This window comes from Manis pentadactyla, chromosome 9 (assembly GCF_030020395.1).
Source record: "Manis pentadactyla isolate mManPen7 chromosome 9, mManPen7.hap1, whole genome shotgun sequence".
Classification (NCBI taxonomy): domain Eukaryota; kingdom Metazoa; phylum Chordata; class Mammalia; order Pholidota; family Manidae; genus Manis; species Manis pentadactyla.
The window spans coordinates 54,359,364-54,385,054 of record NC_080027.1 but is presented as its reverse complement, the minus strand read 5'-3'; the positions used below and the strand labels follow the sequence as shown (position 1 = coordinate 54,385,054).

At 37.5% G+C, this 25,691-nt stretch overlaps 1 long non-coding RNA gene and 1 pseudogene across 3 annotated transcripts in view; one reads left to right on the top strand and one right to left on the bottom strand.

Moving 5' to 3' along the window:
• LOC118928638 (uncharacterized) overlaps positions 1-25,691 on the bottom strand; it is a 103,631-nt gene that overhangs the window by 35,465 nt on the left and 42,475 nt on the right. For all 3 annotated transcript variants that reach the window (XR_005031305.2, XR_008999241.1, XR_008999242.1), the window contains exon 3: positions 15-49. This is a non-coding gene — a long non-coding RNA (uncharacterized LOC118928638). The remainder of the gene's footprint in view (positions 1-14; positions 50-25,691) is intronic.
• On the top strand, positions 14,513-14,604 carry LOC118928646 (U6 spliceosomal RNA; annotated as a pseudogene).

The following is a 25,691-nucleotide window of genomic DNA, read 5'->3' as shown; positions in this document are numbered from 1 at the left end:
TGGATTGTACTTACCCTCTATGAGCTTCAGTAATGGTACCTTCCTGACCCTACAGACTAAATGAGAGAAGGTATATAAAATGCCTCAGATGATTCCAGTTAATTCTCCTTTATAAACCAAATATTTGCATTTTCACCTTTTGTACCTTGATTGCCATGATCAATCCTGGGAGGTAAGTTAATACTAAGAAATTTCCAGCCAAATGTACCATCTTTATCCCTGGAGCATAAATTAAAAACTACTCACACTAGCTCAACTAGAAAAGAAGGTATTTTGAACCAATACAAAAGGCACTATTGGGGGGCACTGAAGTGCAGGGATCAGCACAGCCAGGACACCCTAAGAAGGAATGAAAACAGGAAGATTAGCTGTGGTTCCATCTCTCATGTGGTGGCATCATCTGCTTCTCTCTGAGCATCTGCTACACTTTTTTGCTACTCTCAGCAGAAAGGTTTCCTCTGCTTTCTATGGCTTCCTTGCACCCTCACAATTTTGGCTCATAGGTGGCTCTGGCTCCCACAGAGCTGATTCCTGCCTGACTCGTGGCTGGTGCACACCTGTAGTCTTTGCCCGTCCAGCACCATTCTCTCCTGGTAATGGAGGAGCTGGACTCTACCTCTGGCTCCAAGGCTGGCGTGTGACCCAGGCCTCACCACTGGCCCTCTCTCCTGAGAATCTGATGATTTCTTAGTTATCTCCCATCACTTCTGTCATTACTGTCTATATCTTTTTGCTGCCTTGTGGCTGTTGTTTGCTCAGAGCTCTTGTTTACTCATGGTTTCTGCTTACTCATGAAGTCTGAATACTGCCTTCTCTCCGTTTCTTTCAGCTTCTGTTCTCACTGGGGTTTTTTTTTTCTTCCTTGTCTCTCCAGTTCTGATTCCTGAAAGAAAAATCATTGGCTTATTTAACTATTTGGCCATTAATTATTTGTACTTAATTTTCTTGCCAGGATGCCCTATAGTTGAATGTCCAGCCTATTGATCAGCTGCTCCTAGGTAAGTCCCTGCCATTGTCCAATCAGCTAAGGGCAGAGTTGCAGGGGTAGGAGAGGTGCATCTGGTATTGAATGTGGTCACCTATATTTAAGGACTTTTATCAAGCTGGTTATCCAGATGCCTATCTTTTTCTAACACCCCAAGTCCAATCTATGAAGAAATCCTATTTACTCTTCTCTCAAAATATATTTAGAATGTAATCACTCCTCACCATTCCTACTGCTACCACTCTACTTCAAGCCACACTGCCTCTCACTTTCAGTATTGCAGTAGCTTCTAAGAAGTTATGTGCTTCTTTACCTAGTTTATTCCTAACATAGGAGCCACAGTGATTCTTTTAACACCTAAATCAGGTCATGCCATTCCTTTGCTTCACACACTACAATGGCCCCACATTTCACTCAGAGCAAAAGCCAAAGACCTAGCCCCCATTATATTCTCATCATTGCCACTTTTCCCCTTGCTCACTCTACTCCAGCCACACCAGCCTCCTTGCTTTTCTTCAGAGAGCAAAGGCTCCCACCACAGGGCCTTTGCTCAAGCTGCCCCATCTGTCTGAAGCACTCTTCTAACAGATACTGGCTTGACTAACTTCTTTAGATCTTCACTCAAATCTCACCTTCTCTACAAGGCCTGCCCGGCCAATGTATTAAATACTATAACTGTAGTATTTAATACAGTACATAGTTAAGTACTATAGAATTAGATACTATAGCTCCCCCGTATGTCCATTACTGCGTACCCTTGCAGTATTTTTTGTCCTTGCACTTAATACTTTCTAACAAACTGTATAAATTACTTATCATTTTTTTCCCTGTTTCCCCCTGGTGAATTTAAGTTCTATAAAGATAGAGGTTTTTATTTATTCTGTTCCCTGATATATACTGAGGATTTATGACAGTGCCTGGTCCAAGCATTCCATCAATATTTGCTGAAATGAACTGAGTTCCTCAGCAGGAAGCTATAAACATAAACACTAAGGCTCTCCTGTGCAATATAAAATATCTCTTTCAGGGAAATTTAAGTACACATATTAGAGAAGAGGAAAACTCTGAGATTCCATTTAAGCTTCCATTCAAGAAGCTAGGAAAAGAGCAGAATAAGCCCAAAGCAAAAGGAAGGAAATAACAAAGAGTAGAAATGAACAAATTTGAAAGGATACTATGAACAACCCTACTCATATAAATTCAACAACTTAGATAACGTGGACCAATTCTTTGAAAAACACAAACACATCTCACCTAATATGATAGATCATTTGAATAACACTATGACTATCAAAGAAATTCACCACATACCTACCAGAAGGGCTAAAATAAAAAATAACACAAAATGCTGGTGAGGATGCAGAGAAACTGGATCATTCACATGTTGTGGGTGGGACTGTAAAATGGTACAGCCATTCAGGAAAAGTTTGGTAGTTTCTTGAAAAACTAAACATTTTACCACCATACAACCCAGCAATTACACTCCTGGGCATTCATCCCAAAGAAATGAAGACTTATGTGCACATAAAAATCTATACATGAATGTTTTAGCAGCTTTATTTTTAGCTTTTGCTGGGAACAACCCAGATGTACTTCAATGGGTGAACGGTTAAACAAATTTGGTCAATCCATTCCATGAAATACACAACAGTAAAAGAAAAAAACCCACATTATTGATAAATGCAAAATCTGGATCAATTTCCAGAGAATTAAGCTAAGTGAAAAAAAGAAAGAGTACAGTTGTGTGATTCCAATGATAGAATATTCTTGAAGTGACAAAATTAGAGAAATAGAGAACAAATTGATGGCTGTCAGGGCTAACAGACCAGGCAGGGATGAGATTGGGAGGGCACAGTGGGGATCCTTGTGGTGATGGAAATGTTCTGTATTGGTATCAGTATCTTGGTTGTGATACTGTACTCTAGTTTTGCAAGGTGTTACCAGTGGGGGAAACTGGAAGTATAGTCAGGGTTCTCCAGAGAAACAGAACCAATAGGATAAGAGATAGAGAGAGAAAAAGAGATTTATTATAGGAGTTGGTTCACACAGTTATGAACATTGAAAGTCCCAAGATCTGCTGTCTATAAGCTAGAGAACCAGGACACCCATGGTGTAATTCAGTCCAAGTCTAAGGCCTGAGAAACAGGGAAGCTGATAGTCTAAGTCCAGGTCCAAAGGCCTGAGAATCAGAGAGCTAATGGTGTAAATCTCAGTCATAGATCCAAGGCTTAAGAACCAAGAACACTGATGTCTAAGGGTGGGAGAAGATGGATGTCCCAGCTCAATCAAAGAAAGTATATTCACCCTTCCTCCACCTTTTTGTTCTATTCAGGACCTCAACTGATTGCACAATGCCCACCCACATTGGTGAGGGTGATCTTCTTTACTCAGTGTACTCATTCAAATGCTAATCGCTTCCAGAAACACCTCATGGACACATTGAGAAATCATTTTTCACCATCTGTCTGGGCATCCCTTATCCTAGTCATGTCCACACATAAAATTAACCATCACACTGTGTAATGGGTGCAAGGGATCTTTCTGTAGTACTTCTTACAACTACATGTGAATTTATAACTATCTGAAAATAAATTATTTAATTTAAAAATAACTCTCAGTGTTAAGATACCACAGTTATAGCCCTTCTGCGGGGAGAAGAGAAATACTTTACTAAGTTTAATCACTGATTATAAAACTGCATCTCAATTTCAGAAATGTTAAAATGGGAAAAAGTATATCTTAGAAACTAGGAAATATATTAGTGTGCATGTTTATTTGCAGTTATACACATCAGAACTAGGAACTATTTGGAAGAAAAGACACCAAAATAAAAGTACTAATGGGGGGATTATACAAATTATTTTTAGCTTATTAACATTTTTTTCATTTTTTTATAGTGAATACATATTACTTGTATAATTTTTAAAGCACACTATATTTTTAAGACTTTAGACCAACCCTTAATCCACTACTTGAAAGCCTGCAACCAATCTCCAAATAATTAGTCATTTCAATCTATTGTATCATAGAAATCAGCATCTCCTAGAGCAGTCCAGGCAGCTCTAATTATTAGAAATGAGAGCTGTTGAAAGCAAAGGTCTGTATTGCCTATGCCTTCTGAGAGTTTAAGGACATGGGTTTGGGCCCAGCACAGGTCAATTAAACTGGCTTATTCATAGAGGAAAATTGTAAATGTACTCCACTCGCATGGCTCACAAGGGCCAGGCACTATTCAAACACCATCCACAAGAGACACAAACATGCGAAAGCAAACAGGCGACACAAATCCATCTCTGCTAAGCACCCCGTCTAACTCGGAACAATTTCTCATTTCCACAAGTGGTCAGCAGGAAACATAACCAGATTTAAAAATAGTTGTTATAATCAATAGCCAGAAACAAAAGTATAGAAGCAACCCATTCACAACCAAGACCCCAAATCCCCATTAAAAATTTTAATGCCAACCTAACAATAACTATAAAGAAAACTCCAAAACCTTAATGGCAGAGTAAGAGGAAATCAGTTATTCCTGCTCATAACTGGGAATACTAAACAAATGAGATGGTAACATTTCCCACTCATAGATTTATGCAATGCTAATTATTGGGGCACTAAGAGTTTTATAAATATAAAATGCAAGATAATTGTAAAATATACATGAAAAGAAACATAAAAAAAAATGTTACTGTTCTGGGAGGAAAAAAGATATGTTGCAGAACTTCCCTTTCCTGGACTGAAAAACACTGCAGTGTCATACAGCAGCAATGATCAATGAACTCGAGCAGTTCAGCTCCCAGTTGAAGGGGCTATTCTGAGTCAACACGCTGAAGGAGAATGCGGGGAAAGAGGCCTGGGCTAAAAGACCACTCAAAGGCAATGGGTGTCTTTGGGAGGGCTTTTTTGTTTGCAAAGATACAGAGACATCCTTCAAGGTAGCTCAAGTGAAAGAGAATTTATTTTAAGGCTACAACAGGCAATTTCACCTCAACTGAGGATAGAAACAAACAACAATTGGACTTCTCTGCACTGAAACTGTGAACCAAGGCAATTCTCCGTATCTCAAGAACCCTTCCTAGTTCCTCTGACCCCTTCAGGTCTGAGCACTAGTTGGATAAACACATTATCCTCTCTCCCTCCCATCCTCTGATGTGGGAGCAGCTCTGGAGGATGTTCACAACACCTCTTCACTTTAGTTTTCCCAGTCTTCAAGGTAGTAGCTACTTCCTGAAATAAAAATCTCTGAATTTTCTAGCTTCTCCTTTTTTGCTTTTCCAGCTTTCCAACAGCTGTGTTACAAATTCCCTGAATTAAATCCCTTCTGTTTAACTTGTCTAGAGTTGTTCCTGTTTTCCTGATTGGACCCTGATTGCTACATTATCAGCCCCAGCATGGACCTGAATTTGTTTTTGAGCCAGAAGGCACAAATCACAAGCTGTTTCTCTTGTTGGCAGGTATCCACCTATAGTCCAAAATATCATGTTCAGGGCATGGCTATTTTGAGCAGATAGACTGTCACTCCAAACTTTCTGGTGCAACTAGGAATACGACAGCCCAGAAGCTGGTGGAGCAGGGGTAAAGCAGGCAGACGGAGGTGAGGAGGGTTGAGAATTGAGGAAGGACTACAAAGATTTAAGCAGAGTTACCCAAACACACAAAAAAGCAAAGTGTGATACCAGAAATCCAGCAAGAAATCAGTGACCAGTTGTAACCAACTGGGTTGAAAGTGAAAGGCAGGTCAGTCCAGGAGAGTGAATTCCAGGAACGTGACTGAGATAGACTGGGATAAAAAAAAGTGGATATTTCAGAAATGTCAGGGTTAGCTATGCACAGATGTGCTTACCCAGAGGGTTGGACAGTGTCAAGAATAGTCTCATAAAGGGACTTGGGAGCAATTGTGATTTATCTGAGTTTGCCCCTAAGGACATTATTCCACCTGCCTCTTCTTCCTTTTATTTTCTTAATAACTGTCTTTTATTTCATGATTATTTTTGGTTTTTTTTCATTTTATTGAAGAGTCTCTCCTTTTTAAGCAATGAAATGATATGTGCTAATTGTAATATATATTAGAATTTATAGACAAATGACAAGAAAAACATAAAGTTCATTTGTAATCCAACCATTCAAGGCAAACCTTCCGATCTTTTTTATGTACTCACATGCATATACCTATGGTCATATGTACATCTTTTAAAACCAAAATTACTTCACTTCTTAAAGGAGAAATAAGAGGGAAGAATCTTATAATACTAGATTTTTTTTTTTAAGTATGCTGACTGACAAAATTAGAAATTTCAGAAATGAATTCAAATCTACAAAACTAGTTAATACATGAAAATTTTGGTGAAATAAACAACAGATAAATGAATCCCTGTTAAACAATATAGGAGAAACTAGACATCATTTAAAAGAATCTATATATATAACCACACTTTATACAACATGCCTGTTGATTCAGAGGAGTTAAATAATTAAACAAATCTATTTTCATATGAAGATAAATATTTCAAAAATTTATCGCTAAATATAGAAGACAAAACAATAATATAGCTTTCTTAACAGAAAACAAGCTACCAATTTTAGAGTATTGAACATTTAAATAAATTATTAATGGCAAGATCAATGTGGGTTTTATGCTATAAAACACAAAGGCAACTATTTAATTAAAAAGTGAATTCAAGATAAAGATCAGTGGAATAAGAAAGCACTGAAAATAAATGTCAAGTAAAGTTTATTGTCTATAACATATGAGGGACTGAAAAAATATGAAAGATTAGTACCCTTTTATGGAGAGAGCCAAAACATATAAATAACAAAAAATACAAAAGTAAATAAGCATAGGTGAAAATTCCCTGCCTTACTAAATTTAAAACAGTAATGAGGTAATAGTTCACTCTATCAAAAGTAAATGTGAGAAAAATCCAATGTTAGCATAATAATGGGTAAACAGGTAGGTGGACATTGCATATAGTACTGCAAATGAGGAAAACCTTTCTAAAAAGCAACATGCAAATATCCCTGTTAATCCCACTTTGGGGAAGAAAAAAACATTTTAAAAACTGTTTTTTTTAATATCTGTAATATTTTATTATTGTGAAAAACTGGTTATATCAAATGGCCCAAACAGAGAAAGTAAGTCATTATTATGAAAACACTGATATATTAATATGGTAGAATATTGAATTATTAATAGAAATAATAAATTTCTGGTCAATGTGTATTAGTGGAAAAGAAAAAAACAGAAATTAAAATAGTATGAAAACTTATTGATATAACTATATAAACATTACGTCTACACAACAATATTTTAAAAGAAAGCAAGCAGAATCTTGTAAATGGCAAATATTTTATGATACAGGCATTCTTTATACTCTTTGCTGATATGTTTAGAAATGTTTTGCTTGGATCAAGGGTAAGTTTGGTTAAATACACATAAAACCATAACTAATGCAATTTTTCAGTGAATTTTCCTAGATAATCAATTATGAAATTTGGCAGGTGACATAACTCACAATTCTCTATCCTACTCCAACCCATCCCTATTAAAGAACTCGTAGGAATGGCTGCTATGTAGGACAGAACTTTCCACCTTTAGTTATTTTAGCAGATTCTGTGGTACACGGCCTACCTAGATCTCCCATTCAGGACTGAGACACTCATTCATCACTCATTCTCCCACCTTTCAGAGAAATGTCTCTCCAAGATCTGCCCTCCTTCTGCTAAAGAAAACTGCCTTGCCTAAAGTCATGCCCCTCTCCTAGGAGGCAGCCACTTCTAAAGACTGGCCAGTGATGGGAGGGGTTAGGGGGAGAATAACAAAGGCACCAGACTCCTTGCTTCAAGGAAGGCCCCTTTGAAGGGTCATCTCCTACAGGCGGCTTTGTCGCAGCTGCATCACTGTTTACTCCTCCCTCTGTCCAACCTGCCAATAAGAGAGACCAACACTGAACCCGCAATATGGCACCATTCTTCCAGAAGACCAACCAGCCACTTGATGGCAAATTGATTATACTGGATTCTCTTTTGACAAGAATAAAAAACATTTTGACTATGGATTTGCCTTTGCTGTCCTGAAGGCCTCAGGCAGCACCTCTACTGAGGACATGTAAAGTGTTTGATCCACCAACACAGAATCCTTTGTAACATTTTTATTGGACCCAGGAACCCATTTCACAGCAGAGTTGATGTAACAGTGGCACATGACCATGAGATCCACTCCTTCTATTTCATACCACACTACACATAAGTTGTCAGCTTAGCAGAGTGATGAAATGGCTTTTTGAAGGTACAACTGTACTACCACTTTGGAGATGATACTCTGCAAAGATGGAGTGACATCTAAGATGCAGAAACATACACCATATATCAGTAATTATTATATGGGCCTGTGTTCTCAATAGGCATAATACATGGTTCTCAAATCCCAGGGAAGGAAGTAGGATGGCCCTTGGCTCTATTTACCATTATTCACAATGACCACTTGTGGTATTATTTATGCTTCTTGTCCCAGCAACTCTGGACTCTGTGGGTTTAGGGTTCCTGGTGATTGGGTAGTTCTTCACCCAGTTTTGTTGGTAAATGGAGCAGCTACTGCCTGAGAGAGGCATGGTAACCACAGGCCTGCCAGATAAGCCACCTACATAACAGAGCCAAAAATGGATTGTAGAGCAGGCAATGAATATCAGTTGCAACCTTTAGACCAGGAGCAGTACCAGGGGATGTAGTTTGTCCCACTAATCTCTCCCTTCTAAGTTTCCCCAGGAAAAAAGACCAACCAGGATCCTGCAGGAGCTGTGACCAGAACTTTTTACACAAAGTCAGTAGATCCAGTGCAAAGGGTTGGCTGTAATGGATGCTATGGTGTGCCACTCAGATCCTCCTTTTTGGGTTGGGGCAATCATCCCTTCAGCTGCTAGGAACGTGGGCAGCTGATGGCTCTCAGATGAATCTATCTTCTGATATTGTCCTCAGCTAAAGAGAGACTCCTTGCCCAAGCTCCTAGGTAGCCCACACCTAATGACTAGTCCATGCCCAGATATGAAGGCCCAGCCTTCCTTCTACTCAGTTCTTCTTCTTTCACTCCTCCTCTGGTATTGAATCCCTGGGCACTCCCCAGCAAACTTCCTACATGCAAATATCCATCTGAGTCAGTTTCCAAGGGAATCAGTATGCAACAGTTATGTATTTTTTTTAACATAAAATATTAACACATAAGGATTTGTGTGACTATTATATATAGATAGTAAGAATATATAGAGATACTATAGATATAGACATATAGATAATATATATAGATAGATACAGATATATAGATATTAAGAATCCCTGGGTCTATGTCTGGAAAGCTCATCTACCTCACCAGCAATATTGACACTATTTCTTCCCCTTTTGGAGACCTCATTTTCCTGGGACCCCACTGCATGCGTTGAATGCCAGAAGCAGCCAAGAAGCCATTCAGTACTGCTTCTGTTTCATTGACATTTCCTTTCTTCCTTAGCTCTGGTTGTGTCAGGCCCTGAGCTTTTCTATCCCATCTTTCCAGAAAGCCACGGGTCCCACTAGCTGTCACTTGTCTCCCTCCACCCACAGTCAAGTAAGTCCCAGATGCTGAGAAAGCTGTGGGAACCTCTCCAGTGTCAGCAGGAGGAGAGGACCTTAGATTCCTCTGGCTAGCAGTCACCATCTCATTTCTGCTTCTTTCCTTTGCCTCCATTGCTTTTTCTCTCATGACTAGAGAATTAAGTCACTTCCTCCGTCCACTGTGTCTTCTGCCTACTGGAATTTCAATAGCTTTTTATAGTAAACCTCTGTATTATATTTTCCAACTTTATTATTACTATTATTTTATTATTACACTTTAAAATTTCTAATGGACAAAGCTATAAATGTGAACTAAGCTCTTTCCTTTCTCACTTCCTTCAGTAAATTTCTTGTGTACCAACTCAGAGGCATCTCTCAATTGAAGCTAGCCTATAGCTACCCTTATTAAAGGCTATTTAATGTGATGTTATGGATGCAACCATTCCTTCTTGAAACCTCCCTAGGAGCCAAAGTTGGCAGCAGATGGGTGATCTGGCTGAGACTTACAGCACATCCCAATGGTGCAACACAGAGCTCGTGCCCTTGGATGGAGAGTATATCAACAGCATTCTGTTTGTGGAGGAAGGCCTCCAAGTTTCTTAAAGGCCCACTATATTTAGTGTAGTAAAGTGAAATGTGCCTAACCAGTTGATCTCTACTGGCTAGCTAGTCTTCAAAGGCCAAATGGACAGGGAGGCTGGAAACCACAACCCAGTTCCCTCCTAACATCAGGCCCTCTGGTGCACTTCTAAATCAAAAGCCACATAAAATTGGACCTTCTCCATCCTCACATTGTTGTTAACCTTAGTCCTGAAGCCTGAACACAGTTCTCAACCTTTCTACAATGTCCAGGTTTCTGACCTTATAATTTCATTCTCCCAGATAAGCCTCACTTAGCCCTTGGGGCATAGCTTGGGGTCAACAGAGGGACTTATTGCTCTTCTTTCGCATATCATCTCAAAGTACACTCTTTTCAAATGAAGAAATATTTAGAGAAGGTGGACAAAGACTGTGACTTTTAATATGATTACTCCTCCAGTTGCAGAACCTTGCTTGTTTTCCATTTATCTTTTATATCCGACCATAGGCACCATTTCTCTAACTTTGGCTTCAAACTTTGTTTTGCTCCTGAATCAGGATTCAAGCTCTCACCATATTGGGATGAATCAAAAAGAAAGCTGAAAGAAGAAAGATAAACTGTACCACAGACCCCTGGAAAGCTCTGAAATTGGAAGTTCTGAGTACCTCTGAAGATGGGAGTGTGATGCATAGGTGGAAATAAAAGACTGTTTGAAAGTCTTTTTCTTTTTAATTGAAGTATAGTTGATATATGATATTTGTTGGTTTCAGGTATACAACCTAGTGATTGAACAATTATGTACATTACCACGACAAGTGCAGTTACCATCTGTCATCATACAAAAATATTATAATATTATTGACTATATTCCCTGTGCTGTACTTTTATTCCCAGTATTATTTTATAATCGAAAGTTTTACCTCTTTATCTCCTTTGCCTATTTCACATCCATGACTCTCTCCCCTATGGCAACCACCAGTCTGTTCTCTGTGTTTATGAGCCTATTTCTGTTTTGTTTGTTTGTTCATATGTTTTGTCTTTTAGATTCCACATATAAGTTTCACTTAGCATGATACCCTCTAGGTCCATCCATGTGGTCACAAATGTCAAGATTTCATTTTTTATGGCTAGGTAATATTCCATTGTATATATGCACCATGTCTTCTTTATTCATCTATTGATGGACACTTAGATTGCTTCCATATCTTGACTATTGTAAACAGTGCTGTAATGAACATAGGAGTGCATACATCTTTTTGAATTGGTGATTTTATTTTCTTCAGGTAAATTCCCAGAAGTGGAGTTACTGGGTTGTATGGTATTTTTACTTGTAGTTTTTTGAGAAACCACCATACCGTTTTCCATAGTAGCTGCAGAAAGTCTTTATAACCAGTTAGATACCAAGATTTTCTTTCCATCAGCATAGCCAAGTGACTACCCTTCCACCACCCTAGAAGAAGCCAGGTGGTTTATTTCTTGAGAGGCTGGGTCAACAGCTCTGGGCTTAGTACACCAAGTACAGCTGAAGACGGGGATTAAATGGAAGTGTCTATAAGGAATGATGAATTCCCCTCACCCCCACTTTCCAGCCCCTGTCCCTGATGAGCTCCCAGAAGACTAGAAACCAGGTTTATAAACTTCCATGCAAAAGAATTTGACTGACTGACTAATCAGCCTAAGAGCAAAAATTTTTAAATAATGACATTTGGAAGTCCTACCTCCAAAAAGAGGAATGTGACACAACTTCGAAGCCCAAAATAAGTTCTGCTCATTCACAGGGGGCATTTAAGCGGCTCATTCTTAATTATGAATAGACTGCCATTTATGAAAAGTCACTAATGTGATACACAAACAAAAAGAGTTCAGAAGGAGAAGACAATGTAGGAAATAGAAGGAAACTTGAAACATTGAAACTAAGGTTGTTGGAGAGGTAAGAGAAGATATTGCATCCATGAAATAACAGGATGCCACTTAAAGACAAAGCAAAAGAAAATGGGTATAGGAGGGAGGGGACAATCAAAGCAGAAAGAGCTTTAGAAAAATAAATATATGATAGCAGAAATTTAAAAATTCAATAGAAGAGTTAGAAGACAATGTAAAGAAAATCTCCCAGAAAAAGAAAAAGACAAGAAGAAATTAGATCCATTCAAGCAATCCAACAACTAAATCAAGAGGTCTAAAAGGAGTGAGTAGAGAAAACAGAGGGAATTTCTAAACTAAGAATATACATGATAATTTCTCAAATTGGAAGAAATGTATTTTTAGATGGAAACCCACTGTGTTGAGGTTCACTCTGCGTAGTGGATGAAAAAGACCCTAATCTAAAGTACATCATCATGAAATCTCAGAGTGTTAGGAAGAAAAGGAGGACCTCAAAACCTTCCAAGGGGAGGAAAAAAAACCCTTGAGTCCCATAGGAGATATTAGTGTCAAACTTCTTAATAACACTTTGGAAAGCTAGAAGACAAAGAAGCAATGCCTTTAAACTTCTGAAAGAAAAATTATTTCCTACCTAGAATTCTATACAGACTATTATTCAAGTGTGCTGCTAAAATAAAGGCATTTTTTGGTACATGTTAGGTCTCAAAAAAATGTACCTTTCATGAACTTTTTCTTAGGAAGCTACTTCAGGATAACTTCAACCAAACCAAGTGAGTAAATGAAGAGGAAAATATGAGGCCTAGGAACAAGAGATCCAACAAAAGAAACATGCATAGGAAGTCCCAAAATGATGAAAAAGGGAAGCCTCAGGATGACAGCTGGCCAGCTGGCCTGGAGAGCACCCAGACCAGATGGGAGCTGGGCAATGAACAGCTCCAGGGTGACAGCTAGAAGAGATGTCTGTGAGAAACCAGAGCTGATAGGGAGCTATATAATTCTATCAGAGGGCTTGGGCAGAAATTAGTGGTTGCTGTATGGAAACTAAAGTTTAAAAAAGACAGTTATTTACCTAAGGGGAAACAAAGTGATTATATAGGATACAAAGTGAACAGCAAGCAGCTCACCTGTGAAAAATACTTCCATAGGTATAATAATGTAACCACTAAAAATGGGTTTGACCAAAATTGTGATATAATTATAATGGGAGGATGGTTCTAGGTGAAGGGTGTATGTTATAAAGGATAGTTTAAGAAAATGAATCCTACCCTCCTTAACAGGAAATCAGGAGATAATACCTAAACTGAAAAGTCAAGGGAAAATAACCATAACAGAATAAGCACCAGATGAGCAAAGAGCTGTGGCTATAGTGACACAGTTGACTATATGTATCTGTAGAGCAGAAATGAGAGGTGGAGAGGAGTGGGCAAAGGGACTGCTGATTTTTTTGTTGTTGTTAAAAACCTTGAATTTTAACTTTTAACACTTTGTGCTTATATATTTCAATTTTTAAAAAGGCTGAAGTAAAAAAAAAAAAAGGTGAGTTAGAGAGGAAATAAGGGAGAAGAGAAAATTAGAATAGAAAAAATAAGTTGAAGTCAGAGTAATATTAGATCCGGGAAACAGCTTTGCTAAATATAGGCTGAAAATTTGGTTCTGAGCTTTTTAGCAGACAACACAAAGTGGTAAATGTAATCATTTATACCATTTCACAATGTCCAAGAGATAATAACAAACCACTTACTCAGGAAAAATATATCTATTCCTGGTACTGAGATCTGAGATACATTTTTCCTATTTGTCCTCCTATAGAGGACACCATGTGATGTAGCAAACCACATCCTCATCAGCTTGCCTACAGCAAATGCAATATTAAGTTTTATAGAGTTGTTTTTGATAATTTTTCTCAATGTAGGTCAATGGGGCTAGTAAAAGCAATTCAGTGAGGAGATGAAGATCTTTTTCATTTCAGAGAGGCAGTAAGCATGATAGCTAGCATGCAGGCCTGAGTTCCAAATCTATCTCAAGAAACTTAACTACTCTGCATTCAGTGTTCTCATCTATAAAATAAATCGTATAATCTCATAGGATTTCGAAAGATTAAATAAGTATGCATGTGAAGCACTTTAAGCAATGCTTGGCATATATAAGCACTAAAAAATAAATAAATAAATAAGAGCTCTTATTCAGAGAAATGTTTTTTCAAAACGGGTCTTATATTAAAACTACAGTAAACAAAATGGTGTGGTATTGGTGAAGGGATAGACACATAGATCACTGGAATAGTATAGCAAAATATCCAGCTGATTTTTGACAAAGGTACAAAACAATTCAACTGAGGAAAGACAGTCTGTTTAACAAATGGTGCTATAGCATTTGGATGTCCAAAGGCAAAAAAATGAAATTCAACCTAAACCTCATGCCTATAAAAATTAACTCAGCATGGATCATAGATTCAACGTAAATGTCAAAGTATAAAACTTCTAGATGAAGTGCTCACTTCGGCAGCACATATACTAAAATTGGAATAATATGGCCCCCACACAAGGATGACATGCAAATTTGTGAAACGTTTCATATTAAAAAAAAAATTTCTAGATGAAAACCAAGGAAAAAAAACTTTGGAACCTAGGGCTAGGTGAAGAATTCTTAGATGTGACACTCAAAGCATAATCCATAAGAGAAAATTTTATAAATTGGACTTCATCAAACTTAAAAACTTTTGCTCTGCAAAAGGTCCTTTTAAGAAGATGAAAAGACAAGACATAGACAAGGAGAAAAAGTTTGAAAACCAATAAGTATTGCAGAAAGTAGTGCTAATTGAACAACTATTAAGGACCATATAGAACTCTCAAAAATCAACAGTAAGAAAACAGACAATCCAATTAGAAAATGAGCAAACAACATGAAGAAACATTTCTGTAAAGATGTTATACAGAAGGAAATAAAAGTATGTTCAATATCATTAGCCATTAGGGAAATGCAAATTAAAACCACACTGAGTTATTACTAACATCTATGAGAATGGCTAAAATAAAACATAGTGACAAAACCAAATGCTGACGGAGAAATTGGCCCCATCATATATTGGTTGTAATGTAATGTAAAGTGATACAGCTACTCTGCAAAATAGTTTGGCAATTTCTTTAAAAACTAAACATACACTTAGCACATGATCCAACAATCATACTCCTGGGCATTTGTCCAGAGAAATGAAAATTCATGTCTATACAAAAACAAGTACAAGAATGTGTATTGTAGCCTTATTTATAATCGCCTAAAATTGGAAACAACCCAATTATCTTTTAATAAATGAACAGTTAAGCTTTGGTATATCCACATGGAACATTATTCAGCAATAAAAAGAAAAAAACTTGACAAATACAACTTTGTGGTGTCAAAAGAATTATGCTGAGTGAAAAAAGGCCAAGCTCAAAATGTTGCATACATGATTATACTATGTATGTATGGTATGTATGATTACATAAGTATACATGTATGTTATGTTTGTTTCCATTTACGTAACATTCTCAAAATGATAAAATGATAGAGATGGAGGACAGATTAGGGATTCTAGGGTTTGGGTTGGTAAGGGGAGAAGCAAAGGGGTGACAATAAAGAGTTGGCATGAGGGATCTCTGTCATAAAAAAACAGTTCTCTGTCTTCATTGTGATTGTGGTTATATGTGATGAAATTGCATAGAGCACACACATACACACACACACACGAGTGCATGTAAAACTGGTGAATCTGAAAGTCTGTTGATTGTATCAAGGTTAATTTCCCAGATTTGATATTACCTAGGTATGTAAGGTATTACCACTAGGGGAAACTGGGTGAAGAGTACATGAGACCCCCTTGTACTATGTTTGTAATTTCCTGTGAATATATATATATAATTATTTCAAAAGAAACTTTTTAAAAATAGATGCTATGAAAAATATTAGGTAAATCCTATAATAAAATACATAATAAAATTATATAACATATAAAAACATAGTATTAATTTGGGGGTTAATGTTACTTTTATTTAGCCAACTCTTCACAGATTGTATAAAATAACCATTTAAACATCTGAAAGTTTGGTAGAAATTGTAGAAATTCATCTAAGAATAATAGTGCTTCTTTCAAAATATGGTCAAGGCAAAGAGGGGAGTGTACGTGTGGATGGGGGCTGCTTATGCAGTGCTCAGTTTCAAGACAAGTAGCGTATTTCCAAGTGTCCTTACAGAATGGCACTTACTATAGACCAGTGTCTGGCCCTCAGCTTTTCAGCTCAAAAATCTGATTTTCATGCAGACTGAGCATGGATTCAAATTAACTGAGTCACAAGACTAATGTGTTATGCACAGCAATCTAAGCCACACTCAGATGTGTAAGAAAAACCAAGTTTCTTTCTGTTTTTTAAATCAACTTACTTTAAACTCCAAACCTCAATCCTATATGCTAGAGGAAATTCAACCTCAGTACTTTTTTGCAAAGGCATTATTGGTTCAGTTACTGCCTGGACACCCACCACTGTAGTCTGAAGGATACTCCCAGGAATGGTGCCTGCTGACTTCTGTAATGCTTGGGACTTGGGAGTCTTCAATGCCTAGGACGCAGCCTCCTTGTGCACTCTATGGAGCTTTTTTCCTCTGAGGTCTTGTGCCTTCTCAGGTTCTGACATCCCACCTCCCATCCTCAGAGAAACTCCTAGAGAAGCCTCTTACTTCTCTAAGATCCTTTCTCTCCCAGCCTTCATGACATCCAGCATCATCAGATCGATTAGCTTAGCTTTTCCAGAAAGGGGGAATAACCAGTAACTTAAAGCTGCTTTTACTTTTGGTGCTACCAAAATCTGCAGGTAAAGAATTATAAAGCCTCACTACCTTCTGAGATGTGTGAAAAAATATAGGGAGAACAAAATAAATTAATATTTTAACAAATCATTCTGCCAAAATTACATCAAACCAGAAAAGCCACTTTATCAATTTGCAATGAGAAATGAGTGTCACAGCAACAGGTCATTCCACATGGCCAGCTCCTGCTCCCCTCTTTAAAGTAGGCAATCAAGATCCTCATTGTTTCTTGGTGAAAATCAGAACAAGGGGCATTAGAATAATTCAACATTTAATGGGGTCAGGTTGTCATAGCCTGGTGTATCAACCCATAATAAGGATACTCATGCCAGGTGAAGGGAGCTGGAAACTCTGGAAGTTCACTGGCTGTAATCCCCTGGATTCATGTTCATTTCGAGAACATCCTTGCCAGTGGAGTTGCAATGTTCAGAGGAGTTTGGCTGGGACTCTCTCTCTCAGGGGAGCACTTGGATGAACACCACCATTTGTCCTAGAGACAATCCTTTTGCTGTGTTCCCACAACTACTTCTTCCATCAAATAGGCCTAAGATTCATGTCTCTTCAGGATTATTTTTCATAGATATGTTCCAATTAACTGCATAGAGACTTTAAATGGAATTCTCAAAGAGCTATATAATTTATTTGTTCTTGGGCTAGGTAGGCTTCATGTACCCACCATGTTCTGAGAATGGTAATGGTATACATAAAATTAATTATATTACAAGATCTTCAATGTGGGAGTCTAAACACCAGAAGCATCCAAAGGAATTATTTTAAACAATTTAAAAATAATTATACATTTAAAGAAACTACATCATTGTTACCATTGAAGAATAGTTAATTGTTAATTGCAGCACATGTGATGATGGGCGAAATCTACTGGACGCAAATGATCCAATGACATGGAAGTCTGATTTTTAAGCTTTCAATGCACACTGTTAAGTATTGAATGGTCTCACTGTAAAAATTCCTGGGTATTTATGTTTTGGTAGGTAACAATATCGTTAAGGAATTATTATATGTGTACTGGGCTGAGGTATCTAAACTTCAGACATATCAATAATCTAGTTAGGACAGGCATAGTCATGACATTTCCTCCCACTCTTTTGCAGAGAAATAATGGATGTTCTAATGAAAGTTTTGTACTCTGAATTTGCAAAGTGCTTAAAAGCAACGTTTATGGTCATTCTTCACCCTTACATCTCTGCGGACATCAGGAATTATTATCCTACTTATCCTATTTTCTATTTTATAGAAAGAGAATAAGAAAATATAATTAATACTTAAAAATAGATTTCAAGGTCATTTTTCCCATAAGTTTAACGAGTTACATCACCCATGGCAGCAAGAGATATCAGACAGCCTGCTCCCTCGAACTCTATTTAGTTGCCTTGTATTCTCTAAAATCCTATACTTGCCTTATTTCTCTTTTCAATCTTTTTTTCTTCTCTAGTTTTCTTCAAACAGCACAAGTGGGGCACTCATTACTAATGAGATCTTCCTAACCTTAATTCATTTATGTCCAATAAAGCTAGAAAAAACACCAGCCAACTGACTTCATGAATGATTTTGCAATTGCTTTATCTATCAAGATAAATGGATATGCTGTAGCATGTTAGGGCTTCTCAAGTAATTCCAGTATAATTTTAAGATCCCAAAAGCAGTATATGAGAAAATGAAGTCTTTTTAAGTTCACATCAGCTGGTTTGGGGATAAGATTTAGCATAATGTTTCTATCAAGTTGTGCTGTTTTATTTTGATTTGATTCCTTGACTATTTATGAAACACATGAATGTTTATGGAATACATGAATATATTTGCTTTGAGTTTTGCTTTTCTCCAACTCATACATAATGACCCTTTTTTATTTATGTAAACTTATAATAATAATAAGCTAGTTGTCCATTGAGATGAAGAGATGCAGTCATAATCCCAGAGGGCAGTCATGTGGTCTCCATTGCCTTCAGCATGATTCCAAGTAATGACTGTGCTCAGAATCTTGCTCAGATAACCATTTTGCTCAAGACACACTCTTATTATATACAGAACATCAGGTATTTGGGGAAGATGAGGCTTAGAATAGTTAACATGTTTTGTTTTGCTAACACATAAAAAGACCCAGTTCCATATTACTACCTACTGACTCCACCCTATTGCCATTGGTGTATCAGGACAGAATCTCTTCCTGGCTCTGGGGCTCTGGCCAGAGCTCTGCCATTGTGCACAAACTGTGACACTCACGTGGCCAGGAGGATCCAAGGGCTCAGAGAGAGCTGTCTATTGTGTTGTATGAGGTGGCAGGAATATCACTTTAGGTTTGGTTTTCACTGCAGGAAATGATAAATCAGATTACTGTACGTAATGGGACTCACTCAAAGAGGCCAGAGTGAGATTTAGAAGCCCTTCAGCCTGTTTATCAAGATGCTTACAGTTCCCATTTCATTGCAGATGAAACAATAATAAATATTGAGCAAAGGAAGTTAATCCCCATCCAGAGGATTTTATTAAACAGCAAAAGTTGTACAGATTCCAGACAATGAGTTTCTTATTAAAATTCACAGCAATCCAAAGGCACATATCATCAAAAGCCATAAACAGACACTGTAATGTATCTTTTTCACGAGTCTAACTGAAAAACAGCAATCATAAAGATCAAGGGTTTTTTTTAAATCAGTATTTTTCCTTCAGCAACATAGCCAATCCAGGACTGATAAGAGACCTATCATATAATGTTGTCCACAGAAGACTGTCAAGGCTTTTTTCTATACCAAAATTTAATTTAACATTCTATAGCAAATATCTTCTGAAATCATTTTAATTTATTTTTTTAACCAGTATAGGCTGCGGGTGAGGGAAAGTATGTCAGAATAAAGTTATTACACAGTCTTGTAGTATTTAAAAACTTTGTTTACATTTGGGGATTTTAAATTTACATATGGTTTATAATGTGAATTTATTTATGTTTTTGTTACAAATGTTACATATGCCTACTGTATGATATGTGACTCTATGTGATAGGTATACCTCCTGGTGTGCTGGTAAGTCAGCCCTTCAAATACAGTCCTGATTTATTGCCTTTGCCAACTTCCATGCTATAAATATTTTCACCACAGCCAATTTCAAGCTACCAATATGATGCCACTGAATGTACAGTTGGGAAGAGAAATGAACATTGGGCTCTTGTGAGCCAGTACTCACAAGCTCCAGCACAGCACTGTATCTACACATATGTGTGTGTTTACACGTAAAGATACATATGTATATGAAGATACGCACACACATACACAAAGACCTCTGGGTGTATGGGTATATGTACCACACACACACACACCTCTGTGTGTATGGGTATGTATACCACACACACATATACACATGCACACACACACACACGGGGCTATGTTGTAGAGAGGAAGACTGAAGCCAGTGCTTACTCTACCAATCCCACCTCTACTAATTATTATAAGATCTTGAGCAAATCACATTACTTTTCTCTGACTCAGTTTCCCCTTTTGTACAATGAGCATAATAATATTATCACTTAGTAGGTGTGTTGTGAAGATTAAATAAATTAACATATGTAATGTGCTAACAACGGTAACACATAAGTGCTCTATAAGCGTTAGCTATTATTGCTGTTGTTACTATTATCTCTATGTAACTCTGTATATGTGTGTGTGTGTGTGTTGTGTGTGTGTAGTAATTTGTCAGGAGCTTGCGCACCAGAAGCAGTTGATGCTCCACCTCCGTCCCCTCTTGTACTTCCCAACCTCTGCCCTGTATCTCTCCTTCTCCCATTTGCAGGTTCAGGTTAGCCTTGTAGCGATTAAGTTCTGTCTGTCAGAATCAGCAAATCTTTAGACTTAGGATCTGTCTGTTATGAAGTCTCACATGCTGTCTTGCGTGTTTGTTCCTCTTCATCAGTCCATGGAGAGCTTCTGTTAATGTTGCCCTGGGTGTTTGGCTACCTACCATAGTTCCCAGTTAGTGAGCTCATCAGGTTGCCTCTCTTCTGACTGGTGTCTTGCCCTGATCCTTGCTCTGTGTGTGCTTGGATCTCTGGACCTCATCTGCTGGGTTCTGACCTCATGACCTTGCTTTGGTTTGGAATCCTGACTGACCTTGTTCTGGACCTTCTCCAGTTCCTATCATTTTTCATTCACTCCTTATTCTCTTGATCTGGGATCTCTTACTATTGATGACTATTCAACCTGGGTTTTCCAGATAGTGTCAATTTTTTAATATTCTGTCCTTTTGACACCAGTGTTTTGGTATACAAAGTATACTGCCTGGAGAAATTTTTATGACAGAAAGAACTGAAAAACCCTACAGTCAAAACACATCCTTTTTTAAATTTAAACTCAGAAAACATGATCATGCTTTGTCTAACCTTTTAAATTCCATTACTGAAGTGACCACCCATCTTAATGTCAACCCCAAATCATGGTCCAGGTTCTACTATGCTATCAGTACCATATTACATGGTGGAGGTGATTTGGAAAGAAGGTATAGTTTGTAGGAGGACCTAAAAACCTTCTTGTCCAATTTCAAATAATGGCAGGAATGTCACACATTCTATTCTCCTTTCTAAAAACTATTTACTCTATTTGTGTGTGCATATTGTAATCATCCACTATTTGTTGTCATTTGAAAGGAGGCAAACAATTTGATTGTCATTCTTACATTGCACCTTAGTCACATGTGTATAAGCAGCTGTCTCTAAAGATGGCATGCCTTGGTAAGCTCCCCTTTAAATCAAAAAGTGCTTTAAGTTTCTGCAAAATCTAAAATCAGTGGCTTGAGTTCAGTTACCCCACTTTGTTTCCAACTGATTGCATCTCAGCTGGGCAGCTTTCCTGCCTTGACAGGCATTCAATGGAAAATTCCTGAAAATATTTCCTTTGAGAAAACTTCAAAATTCACAGTTACACTTAGAGCTCTAAGTAACAATTATTTCTCTAAATCAAAGTCTTCTATTCAAAGTGATGGGCACACAGCATCATTTGGTGGCAATGGTGTATATATGGGTTGTATCCACAGATCTCCCAACACAAGGGACCCAAGGAAGACAACACCAAGACACACAGTAATTAAAATGGGAAAGATCAAGGATAAGGACAGACTGCTAAAAGCAGCCAGAGGCAGAAATAAGATCACATACAAAGGAAAGCCCATCAGACTAACATCAGACTTCTCAGCAGAAACCTTACAGGCCAGAAGGGAGTGGCATGATGTATTTAATGCCATGAAGCAGAAGGGCCTGGAACCAAGATTACTTTATCCAGCAAGATTATCATTTAAATTTGAAGGAGGAATTAAACAATTTCCAGATAAGCAAAAGCTGAGAGAGTTTACCTCCCACAGACCATCTCTGCAGTCTATTTTGGAGGGAATGCTATAGATGGAAGTGTTCCTAGGGTTGGATAGCTGTCACCAGAGGTAGTAAACCATGGTAGGGAGGGCAGAGCAGCTTAATGCGAGGAAAATGCAAAATTAAATTGACTATCTCCAAAGTCAACCAAGGGATAGACAAAAAGTACAGAATTTGATACCTAATATATAAAGAATGAAGGAGGAAGAAAAAGGAGGAGAAAAAGAAAAGAACCTTTAGATTGTGTTTGCAACAGCATACTAAGTGAGTTAAGTTAGACTCTTAGATAGTAAGGAAAGTAATCTGGAACCTTTGGTAACCAAGAATCTAAAGCCTGAAATGGAAATAAGTACATACCTATCGATAATCACCCTAAATGTAAATGGAATGAATGCACCAATCAAAAGACATAAAGTCACTGAATGGATAAAAAAACAAGACCCATCTATATGCTGCTAACAAGAGACTCACCTCAAACCCAAAGACATGCACAGACTAACAGTCAAAGGGATGGAAAAAGATATTTCATGCAAACAATAGGGAGAAAAAAGCAGGTGTTGCAGTACTAGTATCAGACAAAATAGACTTCAAAACAAAGAAAGTAACGAGATAAAGAAGGACATTACGTAATGATAAAGGGTTCAGTCCAACAAGAGGATATAACCATTATAAATATAAATGCACACAACACAGGAGCACCAGCATATGTGAAACAAATACTAACAGAACTAAAGGAGGAAATAGAATGCAATGCATTCATTTTAGGAGACTTCAACACACCATTCACTCCAAAGGACAGATCCACCAGACAGAAAATAAGTAAGGACACAGAGGCACTGAACAACACACTAGAACAGATGGACCTAATAGACATCTATAGAACTCTACACCCAAAAGCAACAGGATACACATTCTTCTCAAGTACACATGGAACATTCTCCAGAATAGACCACACACTAGGCAACAAAAAGAGCCTCAGTAAATTCCAAAAGATTGAAATCCTACCAACCAACTTTTCAGACTACAAAGGTATAAAACTAGAAATAAATTGTACCAAGAAAGCAAAAAGGCTCACAAACACATGGAGGCTTAACAACACACTTCTAAATAGTCAATGGATCAATGACCAAATCAAAATGGAGATCCAGCAATATATGGAAATAAATGACAACAAAAACACAAAGCCCCAACTTCTGTGGGATGCAGAGAAAGCAGTCTTAAGAGGAAAGTATATAGCAATCCAGGCATATTTAAAGAAGGAAGAACAAACCCAAATGAATAGTCTAATGTCACAATTATCAAAACTGGAAAAAGAAGAACATATGAGACCTAAAGTCAGTAGAAGGAGGGACATAATAAAGATCAGAGAAGAAATAAACAAAATTGAGAAGAAAAAACAATAGAAAAAATCAATGAAACCAAGAGCTGGTTCTTTGAGAAAATAAACAAAATAGATAAGCCTTTAGCCAGACTTATTAAGAGAAAAAGAGAATCAACACACATCAACAGAATCAGAAATGAGAAAGGAAACATCACGATGGACCCAACAACAGAAATACAAAGAATTATTAGAGACTACTATGAAAACCTATATGCTAAGAAGCTGGAAAACCTAGAAGATGTGGAAAACTTCCTAGAAAAATACAACCTTCCAAAACTGACCAAGGAAGAAACACAAAATCTAAACAAACCAATTACCAGCAAAGAAATTGAAGTGGTAATCAAAAAACTACCCAAGAAAAAAACCTCCGGGCCAGATGGATTTACCTTGGAATTTTATCAGACATACAGAGAAGATATAACACCCATTCTCCTTAAAGTTTTCCAAAAAATAGAAGAGGAGGGAATACTCCCAAACTCATTCTATGAAGCCAACATCACCCTAATACCAAAACCAGGCAAAGACCCCACCAAAAAAGAAAATTACATACCAATATCCCTGATGAACGTAGATGCAAAAATACTCAATAAAATATTAGCAAACCGAATTCAAAAATAAATCAAAAGGATCATACACCACGACCAAGTGGGATTCATCCCAGGGATGCAAGGATGGTACAACATTCGAAAGTCCATCAACATCATCCACCACATCAACAAAAAGAAAGACAAAAACCACATGATCATCTCCATAGATGCTGAAAAAGCATTTGACAAAATTCAATATACATTCATGATAATAACTCTCAGCAAAATGGGTATAGAGGGCAAGTACCTCAACATAATAAAGGCCATATATGATAAACCCACAGCCAACATCATACTGAACAGCGAGAAGCTGAAAGCTTCTCCTCTGAGATCGGGAAAAAGACAGGGATGCCCACTCTCCCCACTGTTATTTAACATAGTACTGGAGGTCCTAGCCACAGCAATTAGACAAAACAAAGAAATACAAGGAATCCAGATTGGTAAAGAAGAAGTTAAACTGTCACTATTTGCAGATGACATGATATTGTACATAAAAAACCCTAAAGACTCCACTCCAAAACAACTAGAACTGATATCGGAATTCAGCAAAGTTGCAGGATACAAAATTAAGACACAGAAATCTGTGGCTTTCCTATACACTAACAATGAGCCAATAGAAAGAGAAATCAGGAAAACAATTCCATTCTCAATTGCATCAAAAAGAATAAAATACCTAGGAATAAACCTAACCAAAGAAGTAAAAGACCTATACCCTGAAAACTATAAGACACTCTTGAGAGAAATTAAAGAGGACACTAAGAAATGGAAACTCATCCCATGCTCTTGGCTAGGAAGAATTAATATTGTCAAAATGGCCATCCTGCCCAAAGCAATATACAGATTTGATGCAATCCCTATCAAATTACCAACAACATTCTTCAATGAACTGGAACAAATAGTTCAAAAGTTCATATGGAAACACCAAAGACCCTGAATAGCCAAAGCAAACTTGAGAAAGAAGATTAAAGTGGCGGGGATCTCACTACCCAACTTCAAGCTCTACCACAAAGCCATAGTAATCAAGACAATTTGGTACTGGCACAAGAACAGAGCCACAGACCAATGGAACAGACTAGAGACTCCAGACATTAACCCAAACATATATGGTCAATTAATATTTGATAAAGGAGCCATGGACATACAATGGGGAAATGACAGTCTTTTCAACAGATGGTGCTGGCAGAACTGGACAGCTACATGTAAGAGAATGAAACTAGATCACTGTCTAACCCCATACACAAAAGTAAATTCAAAATGGATCAAAGACCTGAATGTAAGTCATGAAAGCAAACAACTCCTAGAAAAAAACATAGGCAAAAATCTCTTGGACATAAACATGAGTGACTTCTTCATGAATATATGTCCCCAGGTAAGGAAAACAAAAACAAAAATCAACAAGTGGGACTATATCAAGCTGAAAAGCTTCTGTACAGCAAAGGACACCATCAATAGAACAAAAAGGTACCCTACAGTATGGGAGAATATATTCATAA